At 36.1% G+C, this 13,939-nt stretch overlaps 1 pseudogene; it reads left to right on the top strand.

Moving 5' to 3' along the window:
* The first annotated feature begins 2,990 nt into the window (after window positions 1-2,990).
* On the top strand, window positions 2,991-13,822 carry LOC128184556 (uncharacterized; annotated as a pseudogene).
* The last annotated feature ends 117 nt before the right edge of the window (window positions 13,823-13,939 follow it).

The following is a 13,939-nucleotide window of genomic DNA, read 5'->3' as shown; positions in this document are numbered from 1 at the left end:
TATTATCCCTTATTTATTAACATTTAAACCTGTTACTTCCCAAAACTTCAGGGTACATTACCAGGCTTTTTCGGAGCTAGAATATTTAGAATTTTCCATAAAATAGCATGCAAAATGCATTTTAATGCTTATAAATAGTCATATTATATATTTTCAATTGAACACTTTGTATCTTAATTTAAAAAGTATCATATAACATGAAAACATAATTACGGGATTACTTAGTGGAAATCTTCAAATTGTGGAGATGGGAAAAAATGGAAGATATGTTGCGTCTGACCTTAAACGTGAGGAATGAATATCCACGTAGATTTTAACATCTCACTTTTTTAGCACAGTTTGAACTATGAAATTTAACCCCCCCCCCCCCCCAAAAAAAAAGGTGCTAGTGATTTTATTGTTAAAATGTACTCGTGTAAATAAGAAATTTTACACAATTGAAATATATTCTGCTATGTTGTATTCTATAAAGACTTTTTGACAGAAAGCAGCTTCAATTTAGATACCGGTAATTAAAAGAACATATACCATGGCATGCACATTGTATAAAAAGAAGTACGCCTTCCGAATACACGCTAAATTGTTGGAAAAGGATTTCCACCAAAAAATTATACGCACATACAGAAGTTGTCTTTCAAAACCAGAAACACTGTCATTTTTTCATTTAGTTAAGTTTGGATTTTGATTAATTTTTTTTTTAAATACTGTAGAATAATGTTGAAAGTTGTTTTACATAATTTATGCAAGTAGATAAGTTTATTTTCAGAAATATATCGAAAGTAACGCCAATTTAAAACTGACTTGGGTCCGTTTCAGTTGATGATCTAACAGTCAGGCGTTTTACACTATAGTGACTAAAAGATAAATTGAATCTGTCAAAACTAATGTGAAAGATAAGCTTTGTACAGTAAGGCAATCTGAACCTCTAGGAAAGTATTGAGGGTCAAGTTAATAACGACAAAAATCACCACTTCAACAACATTTAATTTTTATTTAAAATCAGTATAGCTTTTAAATCTTATGGCACGTTGGCAGAAAAATACATATACGGGTACTTTATATATTTGAAATGTAAAAATTATCAACAAGGGTGTAAACAAATACCTATGCATTACTGTCAATGAAGTCCAACATTCTATTAATAAATCGTTTTATGTTGGGGAGTATTTAAATCTTAATCGCAGTGTGAAAACACAACTGGACGGATTTTCACCGGTAAATCTTTAGAATGGCTACATAATACTATGATACAATGTACTGCATACCAGTTAAAATTAATGCATAAATAATTATATGATGTTGATGAAGGAATATTAGTATTATTTAAATGTTACATAGGACAGTTGTAGTGTTCCACTTACTTTTATTTCTACCTGTGTAAAATCTCGTTTAACCACAGGGGCATCGTATCCGCTCTACACAATATGACATATTATATAAATAGTGCCTGTTTGGGAGGGTAACAGTTGAAATTGACACCCCTCGAAAACCATTGTCAACCGACGCGAAACGGAGGTTGACAATGGTTTTCGAGGGGTGTCAATTTCAACTGTTATCCTCCCAAACAGGCACCATTTATTTTGTTATACTGAATGTCTTAATTTTTAAGAAAATTTTACTGCTTTTATATAGGAATAAGGTGAATTCTACAGCGAACCGTACGCGCATAATTTTCGCGCAATATTTTTTTTCTCTAAAATGCTAATGAAAAACTACGTTGATGTTGATATATAATTTTTTAAAATTATTTCTTTATTCAATAATTAATATACTCATAATTCATTTATTGTCTTTGCAACCCATTTCTTAAAAATTAATTGTCGTTGCCTAAGAATCAAATTACTAGTATAAAATTATTTACATTTCTACAAAAGATTAAATGACAGGAAAATTAATATATTTGTTTTAAACAATTGCATATTAAATTACGCTAATTAAAGTACATGCCAAATATATCGGAACGAATGTTATTATCATGATTATGCTTACGGTAGTTACATAAGACAAACATTTTCCCAGACTTTTTACAGTTTAGGCCTATAAAAAAATCTGTGTGTTTAGGGTAACACTGATGAAAAAAGTAGGTTAGTTAGATAGGGATTTTTTTTTTTTTTATTTTTTTCAGCATAAGTCCTAAGAATGTTTGTTTGTGTCATATTTTCTAATAGAAATAATATGAAATTCACAATCGGATGAAAACAGACATCTAAAAATGGTAGGATCGGGACATTTTTGTAGGTTAGGTCGGGTTACCCTAAACACACAACTTTTTTTTTTTAGGCCTTACCTAATTGTGTTACAACCGCCGGAATTTCTACTATCATTACTGAACATATAGAGAAAAGGTACAGAGTTATCTTTTCTTGGGCGAAGAGATTGAATGTCTGCAGCAGACATCGGTTTTAATGGGATAAAAACGCTTTTTACCGAGTTTATTAGGAATATTTCAATGCGAACGTGTTTTTTGACAACATTTGCAACATTGTGTGGGAGGATTTGCGTAACTTTTGTCAAGTAAGTTGTTTTTTTGACATTTGTAGCGCACGTTCTCCGCCGAGCGTGCGGTCTGAACATTGCCGAGTTACAACACATTTAACTTTGATCCGAATGAATGTATGAAGTCCTAGTATGAAAAAGTCGTTGAAGAGTTTACTAATTTATTTACATATCTACACACAAAGTCTACGCATCACATAAGAACAATCCACACAATTCACACAAGAAAATAATCCACATAATCCACACATGTATAAATCCAAATACTGCTACTCTAATACACTCTCTGCTACTACTATACTCTACTCTACCACTTCTACTACTCTGGGTACCGTTTCACAAAAGCATCGTAAATTAGGTACTTCTTAACGAGTTACGACAAACTTAAGTACTACGTACGCACTTAGTTAAGACCGTTTCACAAAAGGTACTTAGGTCCGACGTAACTTTTTCGTATTTACGTCCGTCTTAAATTACCGGAAGTTGATTTCAATATGGCAGACGAATTCGTAAATAAAATTAAAAAGGAGAGGAAAAAGAATTTTTCTGCCAAGGAGATTGAAATTTTGGTGGAAGAAGTTGAGAAGAATCGAGCGATCTTGTTTGCCTCTCACAAAGATGTCAACACAAATCAAAAGAAAAACAAATGTTGGAAGGACATTTGTTCCTTGTATTTATCTCACAGAAAATGTTTCACGATTTATATTACATTGTGTAACGGTATTTTAAAATTATATTATTCTTCTGTTTTAATATTACGTAAGTTATTTATCATTGCTCTCCGCGAGCAATGTCATTACGTAATTGACCCCGTTTAGAAAGATTGCTCCTCGCGAGCAATGCATATTATGTATATATAGGACGGGTACAAATTACGGGGGGTCTTACTATTTTTCTATTGCGGGAGATACATGTGCAGTTCAGCCAGTGATGTTTTGATATTTTATTTGTGAAACTTTGGATTTTTATCGTAATGTGAATAAACTGTAAATAATTCTACTTTGTGTTTCTATTAAACTAAAGCGTATGCTTTAGAGGTTGGAGCATTATCATCTCAAGGGATTAGTTAAAATGTGAGTTAATTACCTGTGGATTTCATAGTATAGAGCCGTTTACCGCTCGACGGCGCTACAACTGGTGGCAGCGGTGGGATCATTATACTTTTTACGGGTTACGGATATTAATTGTGAACTTTTGTGAACTATTCTATGCTGGATATTAACATTTTGTGACAATGGAATTAAATCCGGGAAATTCTGTGCAGAGAAAGCGGTTTGTTAATGTGATTGATTTTGATGAAAATGGACATCGTGTGGTTGTGGGACAAATGGACCTATTTGCTCACAAAGAGTGTCCAGGTTGTTATTTAATGTTTAACCGTAAGGACAATTTCAACTGCGCCAAGCGAGGAAATAAAGATATTTTCTTCTACCGGTGCCCGTGCTGCAAATGCAGAGTGAAAGCATTTCCGGAGGAAATCGTAAACTATTAATTATCAAACTGGATCCGTTTGTGACATTTGTGTTTTTAGTGCATGGTGCTCTTTTTCTAAAGATATTTCAAGGTGGTGACCGCACTATATATTCTCCAGCTAAGATGGATTTCACGAATAGTACGCCTACTAATGTACCACAAACTACGCCAAGACCAAGAACTTCTGTAAGACGGAATCTGATACAGGATTTTGAAAATGGATTACCGACTCCTGTTGTCACCAATTCGCCCCCTGTTCAGGAGATATTTGCGAACAGAGAGAACTGCACTGAGGTGGAGCATGAGAGTTCATGGTATTCAGGACTTATGTAATGGACATGTGGAATATCTGCATTAGTATTGACTGTGTTAAGCGTGTTTCGTTATTCTCCGCAAAAACTGTTGTTACGTTTGACTCATGAAGCGCTAGGAAATATGTCGATAATATTTTTGGGCATAATTGTGTGTGCAATTTTGTGGAAATTGTATCAGTCTACAAAGAGAAGGACTGCCCGGATACCTAATATGATGCGAAATACTTTAACTGGAAGAACTTCAGATCAGGATACCGCGAGTTATAATGAGGAGGTTGGATTGCCAGGATCAGGATTAAACCTTCACGTCAAGCGCACGTTTAAAGGAGAAGGAACAGAAGTGTGGAGTGAATTTGTGCGATATTTTGAGAATGTTGCGACATTAAATAATTGGTCTATTGATATGAGGCGCAGAGTTCTCATCACTACTTTCCGTGGACAAGCGGAAGCGTTCGCATACGGATTACCGGACAGTATTTTACAGGACTATAACCAGCTAAAACTGCAGATGGACACTAGATTCGGACATACTGCGATGAAAGAGAGTTACATAGTTGAGGCAAAAATGCGAAGGAAGCTGCCTACAGAATCGTTCAGGGACTTTGCCCAAGCTATTGCTGACTTATATAGAAGAGCTCATCCCGGAAATCGCGACTATGTGGAAGAAGCTAGCCTTAAAACTTTTATGGACAACTGTAATGCTGATAACGATTTCCGGTTGGCTGTAAAGCGCACTAGACCAAAGAGCTTACAGGAAGCGGTGACTGCGGCGATGCAGGAGGAGTGCATTCGAATGACGGAGAATAGGAATTTAAGAAGCAAGGAAAACAACCCTATTAGACCAGTTTACGGAGTTAGTGAATTCCCCAGGAATGCCGAAGTTCCAGTTACTAAGAAACCATACAGCGCGGAGTCAGAAGAAAAGAGAAGGATAGCGAAAAAGTGCTACGGATGTAATTCTGTTATGCATTTGTACAAAGACTGTCCAAAGCGGAAAATCACTAATGAGAAATCTTTAAATGTAAGGGTGTCGAGGCAGTAGGCCATGTGTCGGCACAGCATTTAGTGAAGCGGCCTAGTACAGGAGAATTACAACATCGTGATGATAGCAGTGAAGAAATATCTGCAGTGTCAACGCAAACAGATGTTGAAAATTTGCACTTGAATTATGATTCTAACGATGAAAAATGTCAAATTATTGAAATCAGAGGAAAGCCGGGAATGAGGTTAGATGGCTTAGTGGAAGGCACATCGTTAGAGTGGAGATTTGACACGGGTGCAATGAACACGTTCATAACAGAAGATGTTTATAGGAGCATTCTTCCAGAACATAGACCTGTGCTGGAGCGCGCTAAAAAGCAATTTACTACAGCCGACGGAAGAAAACTTAAAGTCATTGGAACTGCAAAAATGTTGTTATCCTTTCCAGAATTTCAAGTAATATTTCGTGTGTTTGTGGCAGACGTAAAATCAAATTTACTTGGCCAAGATTTTATTAGCAAATTTCACTGTCAATGGGATTATTGTTTTAATGTGTGCCACCTTAAAGCAGATGCTGATGGAGTATTGCGGGGATATTCTATTGTTAGCGTGGAGGATAATGTCGTACCAGCGCACCATGAGAGTGTTTTAAAAGCTACATTTAACAGTAGTGTAGATACTAGTGATGGGATCTTGTTACCTCTAAAAACATTTGTACTTAACCATGGATTAGCGGTTGCACGAGAAGTAGTGAAATCTACATGTGGTGAAAATCATATATATGTGCGTGTATTTAATCCATGTGATCGTGACGTGTATGTACAGAAACGTACTGAGATAGCAGTGTTTGATCCTGTGGAAAATGTATCAACTGTGGAGATTCCGGAAGTATATAGCGTAATGTCAGGAGGCGCCGATATACCAGAGCATCTTGAACAAGTTTATAAGGAAGCATGTGAAAATTTAACTGAAGAGCAAGCGGCAAAGTTTAAAGACTTTCTCTTAGCTCGTGTGGATGCATTTGCGGATCCAAACAAACTAGTGGAGCGTGCAACGATTGGTGAGCATCGTATTAAGCTGAAGGAGGAGATACCTTTTAAGGAAGCAGTTCGCCGAGTTCCTATTTTTAAGAGGGAGATAATGGACAAGGAGATCAAGAAGTTAGAGGAACAAGGATTAATTGAGAAATCCAACAGTCCCTGGTCAGCTCCTATCGTGTTGGTGCAGAAAAAGGACAAAAGCTGGAGGCTTTGTGTTGATTATCGGAAATTAAATGCGAATACCATCAAAGATGCATATCCGATACCTCGGGTGGCAGATGATCTCGATGCCCTCTCTGGATCAACATGGTTTTCGTCATTAGATCTCAATATGGCATACCATCAAATTCCTATGAGTGAGAAGGATAAAGAGAAAACAGCGTTTGCTACACCACGTGGTGGACTTTACCATTATACAGTAATGCCGTTCGGATTATGTAACGCACCAGCGACATTTCAAAGAGTGATAGAACATGCGTTGAACGGATTACAATGGAATATAACAGTGCTATATTTGGATGACATTATTGTGTACAGCCGTACTTTTGATGAACACTTAGAAAATCTTAGTTTAGTATTAGATAGATTACAGAGTGTAAACCTGAAACTTAAAGCAAAGAAATGCAACTTTTTCCGACGTGAAGTAAGTTTTCTTGGACACATCGTTTCAAAGGAGGGTATTAAAACGGATCCTTCAAAAATTGAAGCTGTTAAGAATTGGAGAACGCCGGATAATGTGACAGAGCTTAGAAGTTTTCTGGGACTAGCAGCCTACTACCGGAGATTCATAAAAGACTTTGCTAAAATAGCAAAATGCCTACATATCCTTACTGGGAAAAATCAAGGATGGTATTGGACGCATGAATGTGATGCAGCATTTGAAACTTTGAAACAGAAATTAATATCTGCACCTATTCTTGGATATCCCGATGTGACTGCTGGTGACTTCATACTAGATACTGATGCTAGTAATGACGCTATAGGCGCTGTGCTATCGCAAATTCAAAATGGAAGAGAAGTTGTGATTTCTTACGGAAGCCGTGTGTTGAATAATTCTGAAAGAAATTATTGTGTAACTCGGAAAGAAATGCTGGCTGTTGTGTATTTCGTTCAACATTTTAAACACTACCTACTTGGACGAGAGTTTTTGCTAAGAACAGACCATGGATCATTAGTATGGCTCCATAAATTCCGAGAACCGGATGGACAAATTGCGCGGTGGCTTCAGAGACTTGGACCGTACATATTTAAGATTGAACACAGAGCCGGAAAACGACATGGAAATGCAGATGCATTGTCACGTGTTTCTTGTGAGGTGAACTGCAGACAGTGTAAACGTGAGAAAAATGAAGGAACTGAAAATCAGAAATATACACACGTTTCTGAACTAAGAAATACCAGTACATATAATTCAGCAGAAGTTGACAATCACGTGTTTAATATAAGTGCATTGTTTAACGACAGCATAGATTCAGAAAAAGTATCGGATTGTGCAATTATTTCTCCTCTTAAGAAGAATCGGACAAACAGACCAATGAGAGCGAAGATTCGAAAACAGCCGGACGAACCCCTAAACCGAGCAAATATTCGTGAGAAACAACAAAATGACCCTGGAATGCGTGTTATTTTACGTTGGATGGAAAAGAATGAAAAACCACCATTATCTACTGTGTCTGGTGAAAACTTTGAGTGCAAATTTTGGTATTCGAGATGGGATTTATTGTGTATTGATAAAGGTGTTTTGTGTATTCGCTGGATTTCAAACAATAGTGAAGAACTTAAGATATGCCTACCACGGAATCTGCGTCAAGTTGTGTTATGGCACCTTCACGACTCGAGAGTTGGAGGTCATATGGGCATCAAAAAGACTTTGGAAAAAGTTAGAAATTCCGATTATTATTGGCCTAGGATGCGTCAAACTGTTCACGACTATGTATTTGCGTGTGATGTGTGTGAAGAAAGGAAAAATCCGCCACGGAAAAAGAGATCACGTATGAAAACTTTCCTAAGTGGTGAAACATTTCAAAGAATAGCACTGGATTTAGCAGGACCATTCCCGAAGTCAGAAAATGGATATTCTTACATTCTTGTCGTGATGGATTATTTTACAAAATTTGCCGAGATATTTCTGCTTATGAACATTGAAGCTGAAACGGTAGCTAACGTTCTGTTTAAAGGATGGATAAAGCGATACGGATGTCCTGGATCTATTCATTCGGACCAAGGAAAACAATTCGAAAGTAGGCTATTCCAGGAAATGTGTCGACTATTTCAAATTGACAAAACTCGAACTACACCATATCATCCCCAGTCAGACGGAATGGTAGAGAGGATGAATCGAACAATAAAGGACATGCTATCTAAATACATTAATGCAAACCAAACCGACTGGGATCGTTTTGTGGACGGAATTGTTCTTGCGTATAACACCACTCCGCATGAAACTACACGGATTTCGCCATATAGACTAGTTTTTGGGAAAGAGGCTAAACTACCAATAAATGTTCTAACTGAAAATGAGAACTTTACAACTTCTGAGAAAGAGGCAAACAAAGCAGTTTATGTGCGTGATTTAGAAGAAAACTTTTCCACAATTCATGAACAAGCAAGGGAAATTACAAAAGAAGCATCTCAAAGACAGAAAAATTATTTTGATCGAAATGTACGGGAGACTAACTATGAAGTTGGGGATTTCGTACGAAGAAGTCAGCCAAAAGTCGGTAAAGGAGAAAAATTAAAACTATCAAGGAAATGGACTGGACCGTGGATAATAATTAAAAGACTAAGTGATGTGCTTTTTCAAATTCAGCATTCAAGACAATCAAAACCGGTTATAGTTCACGCCGACAACATCAAACCGTACCGAGGAGAAAGACAGCAGCCCCAATATACAACTGACGAGACAGCGGAACTAACAAGACCAGCTACTGGATCCAAATATACAACTGGCGAGACACCAGATGGTCAACGACGGCACGCGCCGGACTCTGGCCGGCGGCGTTTGAAGTTACCGCTAGCTCCACCCCCGAAAACAGACGACTCAGATGTTGACCAATCAGAACCAAGCTTAAAAGCAGAAGACTCAGATCTTGACCAATCAGAACCAAGTTTGAAAATGACCCGTAGGGGACGACCTGTAAGGAAGCCCATTCGGTACAGAGAATAGTCGTTATCAAATGTTGTGCGAGGATTGTGGAAAAACTTTTACATCATCTAGTAATTTTCATCAGCATCGTAGGGAGCAACACAGTGACAGTGTAAACAGCTTAAACTGTAGTTTTTGCCAAAGACTTTTTGTAAGGAAATTCAATTTAAAGAGACATTTAAAATCAGTACATGGACTACATGGTGAACAGTTAAGTGAAGCAATGAGTTCTAAAAGGAAGCTTGTCGACCGGGAGATGTTTATGCAAGCAAAGAAGCCAGTGTACGTACTTAGTGACTTCTACGAGAACATCTCATCAGATGAAGAAGAAACCTTGGACAAAACGAACACTGCTGAAGATGACCTCGAGCATTTTTCCATTAGTTCTTGCGAGTTCGCGGAGCTGAGTAGTGTGGACGAGGCGTTCGTCGAAGAAATCTTAGGTGAAAGCAACATTGATGAGCAGCAAGTGCATAATGAAGAAGACGGGGACAAACGAGTGCGTAACGAAACTGATGTGATTAGCGACAGTCCTAGCGACGATTACAGTGACGTAAGTGATGAAAGTAAAAAGACTGATGAAAACAACAACGTCACAATCCGAGAACGATCGACAATATGCCTAACATTAAACAAAACGGTGATACGCAAACCGGACGGTACTGAAGAAGAAATTAGAGACTCTAAAATCGTATATTCCAAAGACTTAAATCCAGAGGACATCGATTTCAGAGATGTGGTCAGTGAAATATTACGCGAAATTCCCAAACATTTCGAGCACGGCAACGTAAGAATTGTCAGAGGGGACATGTCTGTGTAATAGAACATTGGATAAACTGACTTGTATATATCATGAACTGTATATATGAACTGCGATGTACAATTTTGTTTAATGTTTATTTATTTATGTTTGTTGTGAGTTGAATTATCTGGCTGCATTTTACATATTTATGAGTTACCGATACCCTGCTTAATGTGTAAAGAGTAATATTTTGTATAATTATCCTAAGTTAGATATTGTTTAATTGCAGATTTAATTATTATTATTCATTTTGAACGGAGTCAAAACCTTAAGTAGGGGGAGGTGTAACGGTATTTTAAAATTATATTATTCTTCTGTTTTAATATTACGTAAGTTATTTATCATTGCTCTCCGCGAGCAATGTCATTACGTAATTGACCCCGTTTAGAAAGATTGCTCCTCGCGAGCAATGCATATTATGTATATATAGGACGGGTACAAATTACGGGGGGTCTTACTATTTTTCTATTGCGGGAGATACATGTGCAGTTCAGCCAGTGATGTTTTGATATTTTATTTGTGAAACTTTGGATTTTTATCGTAATGTGAATAAACTGTAAATAATTCTACTTTGTGTTTCTATTAAACTAAAGCGTATGCTTTAGAGGTTGGAGCATTATCATCTCAAGGGATTAGTTAAAATGTGAGTTAATTACCTGTGGATTTCATAGTATAGAGCCGTTTACCGCTCGACGGCGCTACAATTGTAATTGTTTATCAATATGGATATATATTTTTTTTTAATGAGCTTTTCGGTTTTCCCTTTTTTCTAGCATATGATTTTTCTATACATTTATAAAATTTATTTTACAGGTGGAGCTATTGTGAATAATGACAACTGTTACGGAATTAAAGCTTTCTTAAATCTAAGATTAATTTGGAATGTATACGAAGATTTTATTTTCAGGCAAAAAGAAAATATAAATATGACAGCTATAGATTAACTGAGTATAATACTCATTACCACAAATATATTATATAGTAATTATTAGTTCTATTTTCCTGGTCAACTGAAATAACAGTAGACATTAATATCGTAACTGTAGGTGTTGAATTCAGAAACAGAGGAAATTCTGGTTGATCAGACGAGAGCCTTAGAATAAAATCTTTTCAATAATTAAAAAAAATGAATAGATCATTAATGGTTTTAGACTAATTTTTAAAATTTCATTTGCATCTGAAATGTAGCATTTTTAAATCATATTTATAATGTGAATGATTATTGGGCCTATAAGTATTCATAGACTTACGATGTCTGCAGTCTCCACACCCAGAAATATAAAAAAATAACTTTGCCTCTGCTTTTTTCATGTACATCTCTATATTAATTTTTAACACATCACTGACCTAAAAAACTATATGCTGTCAATCTGGACTTAGAAATCTTTAAAACGCTTTAATAAGTGGTGTTTTCTATTGATTTATTACAAGCTTTTTTTAAACCCTGGTCGGCGCATAAAAAATAGGGTCGGTCGGGAAACCGGAAACAGGCATATTTTTTTTTGGCCTTAGATCTACATGTACATGTGAAAGTTCGTAACATGGGCTGACAAATGTGCTAAATCAGTGGTACAAAATCAATATATGTCAATATGTAATCTATAGGAAATTTTGTTTGCACCTGACCTTTAGTTTCAGTGATTAAAACACTTACATTTTTTATTGTTAAACATTCATGATCAAAGGCCGTTTCAGCGTCTGCATGTTTACAAAAACTATGATATATCCTTGACCTTTAATGTTTACCCATTGCGTCATTAAAATAATCTCTATGAAAGGACTGAATCTAAATTCTGATGCATTAAATTCTATCAATATTAATGTTTTAACAACTTGGACAGAATCAACAGTGTCTCTGTCCAGGAGAGGTCGCTTGCTGAAATATGCAAGAAGTGGAGGGATTTGTCTTCACAAACCAAATAAAAGGAGGCGGAGTTTCGGCGAGATAGGTCCAAGACGGGAGGTGGACCACCCCCCACCCCAGTCAACACAAGTGATCTCAATCAGAAGGTTCGCGAATGATGTCTAGTTGATTTTTGTTAAATACTTGCAAACAAGTTATTACCATCAATTAAACCAAATTAAAATTTGAAACAAATCGATAATATTGGATTAATAAAACAATCTTCATAAAAAGTTTGTCAATGTGTATAGCATGCAGCTATGCACAGACACATGTGACTGTATGATATTTAAAGTATGTGTCGAAAACAATCTAGTATACACATTGATACAGGCAGAGTATATTGATAAGATATGGAAGAGAAAATAAGGAAATTAAGACTGAAATTGAAGGGAAAGGAATATTAAGTACCCCCTCCCCCACGAATTAGGATTTTCAAGATTTTGGGATTCGAAAATTTTCCTTTTTTTTTTTTTTACTTGTCAAGATTTTTGGGATTAGGTTGCCCCCCCCCTTTAAAAACAATGCTGCGTGCCTGTGATAAACATGTCTTAATTAAAAATCTTATTATTCCAATTTGTCCATGGGCAGACCAAGAAATTATTCACAGACGGGTTCTTATTTAAAATGGTCTTAAGATGATATAAATTTTCAATATAATTCTAAAATCGATGAGAGCATTATGTATACCGTTACGTTAAAAGAAAATCGAATTCTGTTACTTGAATTTTTAATTGGCTCAGCTTAAGGGAAAATAACATACTCGATACTGCAACCCCTTCTTCCTTAAACAAAAGATTAAATAAATGTTATTTCAGAAAGCAGAAAAAATCCTGCGTTTCTCACTGGCTTGTATACACATACATTATACATACATTATTGCTAAATTAAATTGTAAGGTTACGCCATTTTAGGAATTTATTATTGAAGTGTCGATAATTATTTCAGGTTGTCGCAATAATAGGAAAAACTTTCATTGAAGGGATTGACGGTGGTTTTGACACTGACCTGGAAAATTTGGGTACATTAACTCTCTCTCTCTCTCTCTCTCTCTCTCTCTCTCTCTCTCTCCATAAATAAGCTGACAATCAATAATATTGTCATAAAACGTTTGTAAGCACCAATGAATGTAATTCCAGCGAATATGTCCAATTTACAATGGATTAATTTCAGACGTAGATTTATTCAAAGTTGAAGACGTATGGCTGTCAACACCGAACACAATTACTTCAGAGAAAGCCGCTGTCTTCTCCCCAATGCTGTCTCAGTCTCCTGGGCCATCCCAAGCTAGCTGTGAGAAGGAAGAAACATCGCGTGGGGGAGAAGCAGAAATGAAAATAAAGGCATCGGGGTAACTCTAAACATAGGAACTTTTACATTGATAAAATTTATTAACCAAACAGTATTATGCATAATGTTTTCATTTTGAATTTAATTAAGACTTGTTTTTTTTAATCAAGTCAGTAAACCGAATTTTATGTATCGTTCTTTAGGAAGAATAAACTGAAAAGGAAGCGAAATGTGGATGATGTTCACGAGTTACAGTGCCAAGTGCTCGAGCAGGAACTTTAGAAGAACAAGTTACAAATTGAACTTCTGAAAAAGCTGAATGAAAAACTGGGAAAAGGCAGCGTTTCTGTGACTGAATTATTTGCATCATTTACATAAATAGATATTAAATCGTTATGCATTAAATATAAAAAAAATCAATTAACTTATCTTTCTTTCGTTCTCTCTCAAGAAAATGTAAATAGTCTGTCACATAGAAGATGTGCAAGTTGTAAA

The sequence above is a fragment of the Crassostrea angulata genome, chromosome 5 (assembly GCF_025612915.1).
Source record: "Crassostrea angulata isolate pt1a10 chromosome 5, ASM2561291v2, whole genome shotgun sequence".
Classification (NCBI taxonomy): Eukaryota; Metazoa; Mollusca; class Bivalvia; order Ostreida; family Ostreidae; genus Magallana; species Magallana angulata.
Note: the sequence above shows the minus strand (reverse complement) of the source record. Positions and strands in the feature narration are given on the sequence as shown.